This window comes from Anomalospiza imberbis, chromosome 2 (genome assembly GCF_031753505.1).
Source record: "Anomalospiza imberbis isolate Cuckoo-Finch-1a 21T00152 chromosome 2, ASM3175350v1, whole genome shotgun sequence".
NCBI lineage: Eukaryota > Metazoa > Chordata > Aves > Passeriformes > Viduidae > Anomalospiza > Anomalospiza imberbis.
The window spans coordinates 53,769,453-53,782,680 of record NC_089682.1 but is presented as its reverse complement, the minus strand read 5'-3'; positions in this window follow the sequence as shown (position 1 = coordinate 53,782,680).

Below are 13,228 nucleotides of genomic sequence, written 5' to 3'. Positions count from 1 at the left end.
GAAAAGAATGTTTGAACCATTATCACAAAGAAGAAGGCTAATTGAAATGCTTAATAGAGTTGTCACACATTCCAATAACCTTGATGATAAATCTGATTTTATGTCTTTTAAAATATTACAGATGATTACAAAATGCTGACCAGGAATAATATTACTCTGCCAGTAGAAAGCTGTTCCGATATTTTTTACAGGGCTGGCGGGCAGCAAGGCTTGGTTTGGAAATCACACCTCAGCATTGATCTACTGCTGTGCCATTTTGGGTGCTGATGTTTTTATCCAGGTCTGTGCCCAGGATTCTAGGGTTGCAGTCCCCTGATATCTGAGCTGACAGGATGCAGTACTAGCAGTGGGAGAATTTGTGGAAGTCACTGGTGGAAGTGGATGATCCCACCTTCTTCTGCCAGCTCAACACATGAATCTGGGTTTTCCATCTCTTGGAGACCAGCCTCCCAAGCTGTTTCCTTAGCTTGCAACTCATTTTGCAACCCAGTCCTCCCGGACGAGGAAATCACTCCTGGATCTGAACCTCTTGAGGATGCCACACTGACAGAGGGTCAGTGGGGATGCACAAGGCACTTGACACAAGTGTAGGAATCCAGCAAATCTTCAGTCCCTCGCAGTGCACCTGGCTTCCAGTCCTAGCCCTGTATTCCTGTAGGGAATATACTGATCTCTGGATGTGGTTCAGATGGCACAAGTTGTGGGAAACAGGCATTGAACAGTCATCCAGAGCACCCACGAGCTGCTGGCAAGCTTGAGCTAAGACTGTGCATCCTCTTTGAAATGTGGCTTGGGAAGCCTGCTCAAATAAAGGCTGCCTTGCCTGCTTGTGGGACCATACCCATTGGAAAGCAGCCTGAGAACTTCCAGCCATGTAAAACCTCTCCCAGATCATCTCACTGGCTGCTGACTTTACTGGTTTGCATAACAGAGCCAAGACAAACCCCGTCCCAGCACCCATGCTTGTGTGTTGGTTGTCTGTCTAGTAAGGGAAGGATGGGCTCTCCACATCTGTCCATGGGCGGTACTTAACTCAGCCTGAAATTCCTCCCACCACAGAGCCTCGCACACCTTCCGCACAGCCTCCTGCCTCTGATCAAAGCTCTTCCCCGTGGCACAGCAGTGAAGAGGTGCAGAGGCTCATTGCTGGAGGCAGCTGCTGGTGACAGCCCCTGCTGCACGCTGGTCCCTCTGCGGGCGTGTGGCCTCTCGCTGTGGGCAGAGCAGGAGCGCTGCTGCCCTTCCCACCCGCAGCACGCAGTGGGAATGAGCACAGGGCCGCGCTCTGGAGCAATCTGCTCTTGCTGCTGGCGGTGTGGGGCTCTTCTGCAAGGCTTTTCTGGGGCAGCTGTGGGCACAGCAGAGCTGCTGACAGGCATCAGGGCAAGCCTCCCACGCTGCAGGATGGTGCTGCAGCCAGAGGGCTGTGGAAAAGATGCGAGGATTTGTGCTGCTGGCTGCAGAGACAGATCCACTTCCTGCGGGCTGAGGTGAGCAATCTTTGTAAGCCAACAGCTGGGAGCCAGCTCCTGACTCCAAGCAAAGCTCAATCAACTTGAGGGTAAAGACCTCAAGAAGCTCAGAGGACATTTTCAATGCTGTCCAAACCCTTCCTCTTCTACTTGTTACCCCCATTAGCTAATTGAAATGGAAATACAGAAAGATACCAAACATCTCTGGCAAGGGGCTGTAACACTTAGAGATAAAAGTTCGAAAGTGCTCTAAAGCACCTCCCTGGCCCCAGCCCCAGGCAGCTACCCCAGGCAGCAATGTGTCCTTGGGAACAGGAGGGATGGAGCATCCAGAGGCAGCTAGACCAGGCTATCAGCATCTGATTTCCATTGAGTGATAGCTGAGTTAACAAACCAAGAGCTATTAAGGAGAATGACTGAAGAAACTGGGGGAAAAAGGCACTGGAGGCACTTTGTGCCTCTAATGATGGCTTTGATGTGACAAATGAGGGCAAATTAGCACCAGACAGACAAATAGAAACTCATTTCAAGAAGCACTGAATGAGACAAAATTGCAAAGAGAAGCCCAGAAGATTGATTCCATAGCAATGCAACTTTATCTCCCAAGGAGTCCAGTGTTTTCACTCACTCCCTTGCTCACTGCCTGTACTCTGGGAGCTGTCCCTTCATGCCCTTTTAGTGATCCCCCCTTGCTGTTAGGTAAATACTAGAGCTGCAAAAACAGTCATTCAGAGCAGGAGTGTGAATTTGCTTTGATGCTATCCTCCCCCCACCTTTTAAAATTTGTGTCTGCAGCAGTTTTTTACTTCATCAAAGGTGAACAGGAGCAGGAACTCATCACTACCCCAGTAGCCAAAATCTGTTGTGCACAAGGAGAATGGCTGTGTGAGGTGGTTTTTGCTTGTATACCAGAGGGAACAGGCCCCTTCCTCAGTCAGTTGAGCAATTTAAATAAATGAATTGCTGCACTCTGCTCATCTCTAAACCACTGGCAATGCCATTGCATTCTTGTGTGTTGTGTCTGTGACGTGGTTGTTTGGTAGTCTTGTACCTCTTTCCCTAAAAGACAAAAGCTTGTCAAGGATGGGAGGAGGTGCGTGTCATGAGAAGGGAACCCGTGCACTGTTCCCTGCCTCCTTCTGCATCTGGTACCAACTGCAGGGTCACCTCTGAACAAGGAACAAGGCTTGACAGCCAGGCCACGGTCTTGTGTTCAGTCAAAGCAACGCAGTAACTTAGGGAGTGGGAAAGCCTACAGCCTGGGACTCTCACTGTGGCAGCAGTTTCTGTCCAGTGCTTACAAACAGTAGGGATTCATACCAGAGGTACACTCGTACCTGCCTAAAGTCCTTCTTAAAACCTCCTGAGCTAACTGTGCCAGACCTGACTCATTGCCCTGGATTAAGCCTTATTTTGAAAGTTTGGCACCAGCTTGGAGTGGGAGGTTACTCAATAGTGAATCAGGCACCATTTTTTTTTTTGCATTATATGCATGTTACCAATGTCTATGGATCACCCTAAGGGGAAGAGCACAGGGACACTATTTGTGCTCACCATCATCTCTGTCATGTGAAAAGGTCTCTGTCATTACTGTGCAATTTTGATTCTCAGCACAGACACCTTATTTAAGGACCAGGTACTCACGTGGTGAAAATGTGAATCTGCTGGGCTGGCCAGTGAGCTCCTCTCCCATGGCAGAGTTATCAGACATAGAACCTGTCAAACAGAAGAGATTCACCTGTGTCACATAATGATGGGCCTCTGTGTTTGACACATGCTACAGAGGCAAAAGACAGGTGTGACATCTACTCTGGAAACTTGAAGTCCCTCTGTACTAAAATGAAAATCTTACCTCAGAAACTTAATTTGCAGGACAGCCCATTTAGCTGAGTTGCCCTTTGTACAGTAGCCCTTGAGAAAGGCTGTCTGGGCTGTCACTGCTCTGTGCACACCCTGTGTTTGCAGTGGGACCTGTTGCTGGGCTCACTGGTCCCTGTGATGCTGGTTGCACATCTACATCCCTCCAATGCCAGCAGATGGCCATGGGCAAACACATCAGAGGCGTGGGCAGTGGCTGCGTCTCACCCAGTGATAAGCAGGTACCAGACTGCTCTAGTAACTTCCTTTTAATGAGTAAATTACCTAAATCAAAACCAGCCTCCAGATAGTTTGCAAATAAAGACTAAAGTGTTTGACAGGTGCTCCGCTCCCTTCTTCTCTACTCTTGTTCTCTTGCTTCTCTGTTTTAGGAATCTCCTTTCCACCTTCATTAGCATGAGATGTGGTTATTTTCCTTGTTGTGTTAGTGTTTGTCTCTTTCCTTTCTGTTTCTCATGCATGAGTTTGTTGAGCAAGCACAAGCCATTTGGCCCACATTGATTATTTATGAAGGTGGGAACCTTTTATCTCAGCTGCTTAGTAACTTAACGCTGGTGTAGAGAGAGGCTGCCTGCAAGAAGTTGCATGTCTTGCAGGAGCTGGGAGACAGGGAAGGAGGCTGAGGCATTTCAGTATCTGACAGAAAGGGTGTGGAGAATGGAGACAAATAGGGCTGAACGCACTCTGAAGGGTGATTTATCTATAATGCCACCAGAAATTAGGGATAAAATGATACCTTTGGGATTTGATAATGCTTTGCAGAGTTCCTAAGAAAATATCAGTAAAAAATGAGGTCCATTATTATAAATTCCAAAAAGAAGGGATTAAATTTTCAGGGATGAGTGCTAAGAGAACATGGCACCTCTGCTTTTGTACCTGCAGAAGCCTCACTGTTGCCTGGGTGCCAGCTGTACAGTCTGACTTCTGTGAGTGAGGGCAGAGCCAAAAAGAACAAAAGATTTCCAGTTCAAACCAGGCTTAGTGGGAGAGGCGTTGCAGCCCTCCAGTGAGACTGCATACCGTGATTTCTGCAAAACCAGGCAAGTCACGCACTCCTAATGGGTCACTGGGACGTGGTCAGGTGGAAACAGAAAATGTGTTTGCCTTCTCAGCCCCCACCCTTTCCTAGCCCATCTTTTTGTGTTTTCTCTATTTTTGTTGCCTATCTGCTCACAGTGCACTCTACTAGTCCGGAAGATGGGGAAGAAATACATCTGGTCAAATGTTCACAAAGACACTTGCAGAGGGTCACCCATATGAAATGTGCTGTTGGGAAGATCCATTCTCAAGATCCAACATGCAAATACAAGGCTGGCAGTCTGGAAAGGTGTTGTCCCTCTCCTGTATGCATAAGTATGCAGGAAGGCAAATTCATTGTGTGTTGGAAACTGCTCTAGAGCAAAACAAATAGATCAACACTAAAGGACAGGAGCTGAACTGTTTTATGAATGGAGATGCTATTAGAGTGCACTGCAAACAGGATAATGGAATATCAGCTGAAATTTCATTTTACTGCTACTACTAAATCAAAATCCTACACAGAGTTTAATATAGTTCTCCTAAAAATTTCCTGTCACTTCTGCTCTTCCCTTCATCCAGCAACAGCTGAACATGTCAGATTCCAATCTGTCCCCTGGCTTATGAAAAAAATGTTGTATGAAAAAAATATTTTATGGGAGCATACATTTAAATGCTGCTCCAGCATCAATGCTTTTCAGACAGAGCATGTTACAGGATCTGCCTTTGAGGTGACCAGCCAGAAGAGTATGGATAATGTGAGGAAAGGAGGAGAGCATTCTGCCCCCTTCTTTAGCTGGATGTGCCATGATATTCTCTGGTGGGATGAAAATGGTACAAGGGCAGGGCATATCTGGGAGGCATCCGCAGTCAGCCAAGTGAGTACACACATGCACCACGGGTCCTGAGCCTCATTAAGCAGAGCACAGGTCCCAAGGATCTCTGCCATCCTTTGTGGCTTTCTCCACCACAAGCAGAGCAGCAGGCAGAGCTGTTGAGGGAGGCTGATGTCTCTGTGGCAGGGACACAGTGAGCTCTCAGAGCCAGCTGTGAGAGGAGGAGGCTCAGCTCTTGGGGTCCCTCTCAACTGAGCCAATACCCAAGTGCAGGCACCATGAGCAGGTTCTGCTTTTCACCCATCCGCTGAGCAAGGCTTTCCGTGATGCTGGCTGAACAAAAGGCAAATTGAATTTTCCCCTCCAGCAGTCTCAGCGGCAGCAGAAAGCAGGGCTGAGCTGTTCTGAGCAGTGCAGGGATGTTTTCCTGTGGCTGCCACGCAGCCTGCAGGGCTCTCTGGCTGCTCCGTTTCCAAACCTGCTGCTGCCCCTGACTCCCCATTCCCCAGCAGGGAGCAAGGCGTGCACCCCCAGTCACTGATTCAGCAGTGCTTTGCCTTCCCTCTTCCAAGGCCTCCTAAAATCCTCATTTCCTTTCCTATTAGACCATCTACTGTGTCACCAGGTGGCAAAGGCTGCCCAATGCAGGTGGCTGTGTCACTGTATTGCAGGTTGAATGTCAGTGGCATTTAAACCTGGATATAACAGAAGCAAAAGGGGTGACTGGCTGTGCCCATGTGCAGTGCCAAGGCAGAGCAGCTACTGATGAACAGCCAAGTGAGCTCAAAAGGTGTTCCTAGTTTAAAATTTGATCTTACGAGCTGGCTGGGGTGAACTTCAAGAAAGTCCTACCCTACATGTGCGGACTTTTCCTGTGACAAGCGTATTCCGAGCCGCAAGGACAGGATGCGCTATTTAGGGAAAGGCAGAGGCAGGCAGCACACCATGCGGGAACGTGCTCTCCCCAGGCATTCCACTTAGGAGCGCTCACCTACAGACATGCCTCCTGAGAAACCTCTTCCCTGGTGGGTGTTTTGCTTACACAGGCATTCCCCAGAGATCGTCCCTGGAGACAGTTTTTGCCTGAGAGGAGAGCTGTCTTTGTGGCATGTATTTTTAACAAGGCTTAAAGGTATGTGTTATTCCCATCCCCTTCCCTGCAGAATAAATACTTCGGGGCAGAGCAGTTACTGATCTGATCTGATCTGATCTGCCCGAAATCCTGAGAGATTAGCTCCGTTGTGTGCTCTGTCACAGCCTCTTCCCACGCCCCTGGGCAAGCGGCAGAGCCCTGCTGCCCAACCATGAGGAAGGTGGCACGAAATGTCTGGAGGGTCTAAGCCTTCACAGCCCTCTGTTGTCATAATTATCCTTCCTACGGTGCTCCAGGGGTTGTGCAGATAACACTGATAAGAGTAGTGACAGCTCCTGGGTGCAGGGTGATAGGATGCCGGGGCTGGCAGACTTCTGAGGTCTGGAGACATCACCAGTGACGTGAGACAGTTCTTAGGTCTTGGCAATACTAACAGCAAACCTGAACAGCTGGAGCTGGCCAGCAGGCACCCAAATGCTGCTGGAGCATCTTATTTACTTGTGATGGCAACCAAGACCCAAGTGCCTGTATGAGCAAAGGCCAAACGTACACAGGGTCTTGAATAGCTAATGAATTGGGATGTGGAAAATTGGGCAAAATGGTTAAACTTTTACTTTATGAACAGAGAAGAAAAGTCACTTCTTGTGTAAACATGCCTGGGTGGAGAAGTGAACGTTTGTTTGTGAACTGCCCCCTTGCTTCAGATGAAAAAGCTGGTTTGATGATGTCTCTCTGATGCCAGAATTTGTGTTTTAAATGGAAATTTCTTGCCATGTGATGACAAGCACGGTAGAAACAGAAAAGGGTTCCCTGGTTCTGGGCTCTGTGGTCCCCAAGCTCCACAAAAAGGCAATAAATTATTAAGGTCACATTGAAGTATGACCTTAATAGCCCTAAATGCTTCCAGTGTGTATAACAATGTGATAGGATCATCATGTGGGTTTTGCTAGTGCAGTGCCACAGGGAAGGAAACAGTCAGCTACAGCTGTCTGAAGAGACCAAACCTTGTCAGACTCACAGATGGTAACTACAGAGTGATGAGGGGAAGCCTGAATCTTTCTTCTGCCTGTGCTTAGCATCTCTGTGAAATCACCTGAGAGGTTACATGAGGGGTTGTTTGCTGTGGGGCTGATAGAAAATGCACTGACTAAAAGCAAAAATGTGGCCATGATCTTTGTAGATGCCCACAGCCTCAGTCCAGGAGATTCTTTGGAAACATTTTGAAGAACCATGAATGGTGCTCTTCCTTATAGGAAGTGCACTTGGCTGCCTCAGAAAGTGTTTTCTTTTCTTACCTCAGCAGTGTGTTTTCTGACTGCCTCAGCTAAACCAAGCAGTCCTTCATTTCTTTAGGAAGTGCCTATCTGCTGAGCACCCAGATGTGCCAGCCTGCAACCCATGGATGGCATAACTTCATGGTTCCATAGTTTTTGATATTTGATTCTTGATTTTTGTCTTTTCTACAGAGAGAGTTAATAGCCAGACTATGGACCTGGCATGTTTAAATCTCTGATCTGGCCCAGTTAAAAATGGGATTGTTGACATCTCTATCCTGTGTGGAGAGACTGCTGCAAAAAATCAGAGGTAGCCAAGTCTCACCCTGAGACACTCTCAGTGTTTGCTCATGCCCTGCTGCTGCTTTACAAATGTCTCTCTTCTCTCCTGGAAACAAATTAGTAACCAGACAACCCAGCAGCTCAGATGTGAGGGCCCTAGCCCTTGATCAGGAGCCGTGTGTGGCAGTGGAGGAAAAACATGCAGCCCCATTCATGGAGATGTTGCGTGGAGCTGACCTGGAAAAGCCTGTCGATGTTTGCTGAATGCTTCATAATTAAGCTGATTCTGGGCATGCTGATTATAATTTCGGGGAGATGTGGAACATCCTGCAAATACTTACCTAAACATCTGATTCCCAGGACACACGCAAGCAGGCACCTGTATGGGTATATGGGGGGGAAGGGGAAGCAGCCTGACTAGTGAGTGTTTTGAAAGCAAGAATAAATAGGTGCTGTTGCATCTGTGACATTGTTTTATTTTTTAATCCAGCGGGGAGGAACCACAGGAAATGGTACATTTATAATCTTGCCTTCTGTCTCTGTCAGCCAGAGTGAACAACTCATTAGGATGCAGATTTTCCTCTTTTGGTTCATCAAAGCAATAATGCAGAGAGAAGCCAAGTGAACTTGGAAGACAATTGTTGAGCATGTCTTGTACTTTCTGAAGGGATGGCACTGGTGGAGGACCACTCTGTTTTCCTAGAGCACTATCCAGGTTCTACTGTTGTTCATGGAGTCCTCAATAAAAGTTTTCTTAAGACTTTAAACTGCATGGTTTAGGAGTGTGATTACTGCAAAAAAGGTTTGACTCTGGAGCAAAGTTGTGACAGTTACACCTCTCCCCACCCCCAAAATCATAGAATGATAGAATGTTTTGGGATGGAAGGCATCTTAAAGATCACTTTGTTCCAAACCATCCCCTGACATGAGCAGGGACACCTTTCTCGAGAATCCTAGAGATACTTGGTTTTAGACTTTGGTGGGAGTATATCAGTTAGACTGTTAGAGCCCTGGTTTAGTATCTAACAGGTCTGGAAAATGCTGAGATCGCACCACCCCAATCTTTTGGGACATTTCATACACCAGAGTGCAATCTAGCACTATTTATTACACCCTTTCTCCAAACTCCCCAGCAGGATCCTTGCTGTGCCAAGTAATGCAGACTACATGGGGCATCCATAATCCAACTGCTGTGCTTCTGTGCTGTCTCATGGAAGCTCTGGACTTTCCCTGTATCCTAGCACAGCATTAGTGCTAAGGCAAGGAGGGAACTAATTGCCTCCAGGCATTTTTTTCAGCCTGTGCCATTCTTACAGAGCTCTTGGCCTTGCACATTATGAAGACAGGCAGGGAGACAGACGTGGGCGTATCTGTGTGACAGGGGTGGGGGCAGCAGCTCCAGACAGTGCTCTGCTTAATTGGTTTCCTTCCTTTCCCACTGTATTAATCACCTCCCTGTGCATGCTGCCCAGGGCTCATTTCCAGTCATTTTGCAGGCCTAGTGAGACGGCCATGGAGCAGCCCAGGAATGGATTGCTTCTCAGCAGTCCCTGGGCAGAGGCACAGGTCCCTTTTTCTGTCTCCCTGGCTCCAGAGCAGCCTACTTTCCACCCAGTCCCTCTTCGATGCTCGTTAATGGAGAAGGAGGTGAGCATGAAATGGACTGCTAAAACCTATGAATATTTCAGAGGAAAAAGTCAAGGGACTCCATTAAATCCTGTTCAGTTTCTGCAAATGGAGCTGGGGGGTGGGTGTGCTGTCTAATGAGAAACTCCAGCACTGTGTGACCACATGATGCTTTCCAAAGCCTCCCTTTTACAGCGTCCCCATAGAGTCACCCAACACTGCTGCCATCCTCTCCTTTTCCAGACAAGTCAAACATCTCTGCTGTCAGCTGTGCCTCCTGCTGCCTCAGCCTGCCCCTACATACCTCCCTGATATTCACCACCCAGTTGTCCTCATATGTACCTCTTCCCCCTATCACATTCATAGCATGCGGGACCCCCAGCGCTGCCCAGCATCCCGATGTCCTACAGCAGCCCACCAGCTACCAGCACACTGCTTACCTTCCCAGCATTCCCAGCATCCTTCCCAGCTCACCTGCTATCTTCCCCCAGCCCCTTCCCAAGTCCCCATCCTCATCACAGCCTCCTCCAGACAGCTGCTCCCCCCCCCCGCCCCCCAGCAGCAAACAGCGAGAGCGACGGCAGCTTTCAGAGCAACAGACAGAGCCTGACAGCCCCATATGTTTCAACAGAGACAGTTCCTCCCTCTAATGGGCCCAGAGGAGCGTGGCTTTCATAGGATTCAACGTGGAAGTGACAGGCTGGAAAGTCTTATTAATGGTGTGTGCGCCAGCGAGGGGCCGCAAGCAGCGCGTGCCAACAGCCATGGGGCCACGGCCAGGAAGAGCCAGCCCTCCCCAGCCACCAGCACCCTGCCACAGCCCGTGCCCTGGGGCGAGCAGAACCCTTCCCTGGGTTGTGAGGTGGGATGGTGATTGGCCTTTGGCTTTTTCCTTGAGACCAGTCAGCATGTGAGGTCTTCCCAGACCATGCACCCTGCACTGCACCCTGTTCTCCCAGCCCTGACTGCCAAACGTGTCCTGTGGAGTGTCTGGCACCAGGCTTGGCTGTCATGCATGGAGAAGAGCCTGGGGGAGACAACCTAGAGCTCTGGGTCTTCTCTCTCTTTGCTACTGAGAAGCAGTGGGGTCGAGGAAGCCTAAGTGACAGCATGCAGGAACTGCTCACCCTTCTGCTGGGTGCTGGCATTCAAACAGTAATTGTCTTCTGGTCTTTAAGTGACTTCTAAAGACGGTGACCTGTCATCACTCACAGAGCTGCCCCTCAGAGATATCTTCTCTAGGAGCATTGGTCTTCCACATCCAAAAGCTCAAGGTGTCTCTACTGTTAGACACCAGCATCCCTTTTGGGCCACCAGGAAGTGTGGCAGTTTCTTAGCTTTCACTCTGTTTTTCCTAAATCACTCAGGTGTGCCTCAGAAGGAAAGAGACCCAAGGAGAGATTCAGGAGCTGGGCAAACACAAGAAAGGAGCCTCTGCACCACAGCACCCACAGTGACATCATCTCCACGCTTAAACAATGAGCTGCTGCACACACAGGTGTTGAATGAGGCTTCATTGAAATTTAAGCCATAGATTGTACACAGATAAATGGCCAAGGATGGGGACACCAAGTGTAGAGGGGGGAAAATTAGACCTCACCTCTCTATTAGACCTCACCTCCAGTGAGAGAAACTGTTTTTCCCTCTTTGTTTCAGTGTCCTAAGGATGGCCACAAAATCCTTCAGAAGATGTCTGTCTCAAGGTAAGAAAAGGATAATTATGGCCTCAGCAGAAAGAGGCCTCAGCAGCAGTTTTCAGTTCACCCCAATTAACTCTTCCTTGTTATGCAGCCACCAATGACCTGTACCACCCTTCCTCTCTCTCACCACAGATAATGAATCTTCTGTCTCTCTTGGGTTAGCATCCACCCACTGATCCCAAAATGCATTTTACTCATAACTTGCTTTATAAACTACCATAATTAAATTAAGCAGTGACTTTCTAGATATATACAGCTTGTAGTTTGGGTTGCAGGCTGATGCATTTGCAGAGACCCAAGTACCCCAGTCTGTCTGGTACAAGCTACCACCTCTCTGCAAACCCTGCCTCTCAGCCACAGTGGTGTTCCTCTGAGACAAATGGGCTTTCACTTTCTTGCTTCTCTTATTATTAATGTTCACAGTTTCCTGCCAAGCTAGAGGAAAAGTATTTCCTCTTTAATATATAAAAGTGGTCCTACATGGAGAAAAATAATTTCATTTTTAATATACAAAAGTGATCTTAGGTACAGAAGTGCATAATTTCCTTTCACTTTTTCTGCTCATCTTCAAATGGAAGTAGCCCTGTTCAGACTTGATGCCAGCTCTGTATACTGGTTAAAAAAGGACAGAGTGTTGCAGACTGGGAGACTGTAAATGTCCATTACAGAGGACTTCATATACCCTGCTGGGTAAAGGAAAGCAGATTCAGAAATTTGAGTGATTCTGTGAGAAACAATAGTCTTTTGCCTGCGACCTCACTAGAGCAATGAAGGTGGCAAGTGTGCTGTGAAGTTGTTGGCATTGTCAAAAACCAGGCAAACCTGAAGTTCGTGTTGCAGTTTAGCCAAGGAAAGGAGATCTCCCCCAGCCCAGAATGGGCTAAGCCAGAGGAACACCAAAGGAATGGGAAACACTTGGCTTACTCAGAAACTGGGAAAAGTTTGCTGTTGTAGTCCATGGATGTGGCAAGATATCCAAAGGGAGTTCACCTGGGCAACTGGAGGAGGTTGAACACCCAAGGTGAGTCATTGGTCCATTTTCTACAATTCAGACAGAAAGTTTATTTCTTCTTGCAGTGACACCAATGTGACTCTGGAAATCATGCAGGGCAAACTTTGTGTGCCTTGTTAGAAAGTCTCAGGTGGAGATTTATATGAGGCTGAGCTTCAGCTGACACACATGCCCTGGGCCAACTGTTCAGCTCCTGCCCTCCCCCTCTGCTGTGCAGCAGATAAAAGAGGACGAGGCAGCCTTGCTACCTCAAGACAACCATTTACTTGGAGAGCGGTCCTTTTAGAGGTGTTTTGCCCCACAGAAGCAAAGCCAATCTGCCAGGGCTGATCCCTGCAATCTAGTGATGTGGCTAATTGAAACCACTTGATTTTGAATGCTTAATATTTGTTTGCACACAAGATGTAGTCCACGCCTATTTTGGAGAAGCCACGAGGCAACTGATGATTACATACAAGAATACAGACATCTAATTGTGTCATTTGTAAATTGGCACTTTGTCCAGAACCCATGTGAGGTGCTGAGGTCTGCTCTGTTTCCCAGGCAGCTCCTTGGAGCCTCGTCAGGAATTTTCTGGGCCCTTGCTAAGCCAGCTGCTGTATTTCATAGATGAGTTGCAAGTGATTTCTAAACAGTGGTTGCAAAGCTTCCTGGAATGAATAGATGTGACAAAAATGTTTGATTTCAGCTCTGCTCTTGAGCTGCTGTCAGATACAGCTCAGGATTAAGTCAGAAGCCTAGCACAGCCCAGGAAGCAATTCCTGCTCTGTTCTTATATCATTGCACTTGGCACAAACTTGATATTGAGAGAAATAATTGGTGAGGCTTCTTAGCTGCTGAAATATATATTTCTGACTCAAAAACTTCTGGAGTTTCCCAGTGAGCTACTGAAGATTTAAATCCAGTGAGGAATTTTATATCTTTAGGTAAGCTTGCACAAGGTGGCCTAACTTTTTTCCATTGAGGGTGGCAGAGCACTGGAACAGCTGCCCAGGGAGGTCATGGACTCTCCCTCTCTGGACACATTCTGGCTTCTGT